This window comes from Mastomys coucha, unplaced genomic scaffold (genome assembly GCF_008632895.1).
Source record: "Mastomys coucha isolate ucsf_1 unplaced genomic scaffold, UCSF_Mcou_1 pScaffold3, whole genome shotgun sequence".
NCBI lineage: Eukaryota > Metazoa > Chordata > Mammalia > Rodentia > Muridae > Mastomys > Mastomys coucha.
Genome location: NW_022196909.1, coordinates 48,939,034 through 48,939,570, shown reverse-complemented (window position 1 = coordinate 48,939,570; position 537 = coordinate 48,939,034). Strand labels below are relative to the sequence as shown.

At 52.0% G+C, this 537-nt stretch overlaps 1 protein-coding gene across 1 annotated transcript in view; it reads right to left on the bottom strand.

Annotated features, from left to right (window-relative positions):
• Tap1 (transporter 1, ATP binding cassette subfamily B member) overlaps positions 1-537 on the bottom strand; it is a 30,656-nt gene that overhangs the window by 29,316 nt on the left and 803 nt on the right. The gene's annotated exons all lie outside the window — the stretch shown is intronic.

Below are 537 nucleotides of genomic sequence, written 5' to 3'. Positions count from 1 at the left end.
AGAGGGGAAACACCTCAGTCACAAACATTATGAGTGAACCACCCACGACTTCTGCCCCTCTCCCTTCACCACTGTCCTGAAAGCTGAGCTCACCGACCCAAGCTTGTTCAGCTACAAAAGTTCTCAAGGGCTACATAAGAAAGATGGCGGTTAGCAAGCCTTGGGGTGCAGGCCGTTAATCCCAGCACTTGAGGTAGAGGCAAGCAGATCTCTCTGGGTTTGAAGCCGGCCTGGGCTACATAGTGAGTTCCAGAACAGACAGAGTGACATAGAAAGACCCTATCTGGAAGAGGAAAGAAAAGAAGAAGAAAAGAAGAGAAAAGATGGCGGTGCATAAAGAAACCCCCACACTAGAGCTATGATGTGAAGTTCTGCTCCCGGAAGACCCTGTCCCCAACTCCCTTGTTAGGACCCCTTCTCGGGCCTGGGTCCTTCTCTTTCCGCCTAAGTTGCCTACTTTAGCGGCTCTGGCTCTGACGCTTCCCGGGACCACTTGACTCTTCCTTTCTGCCCATTACCCTGGAATCCTGCCCTGAC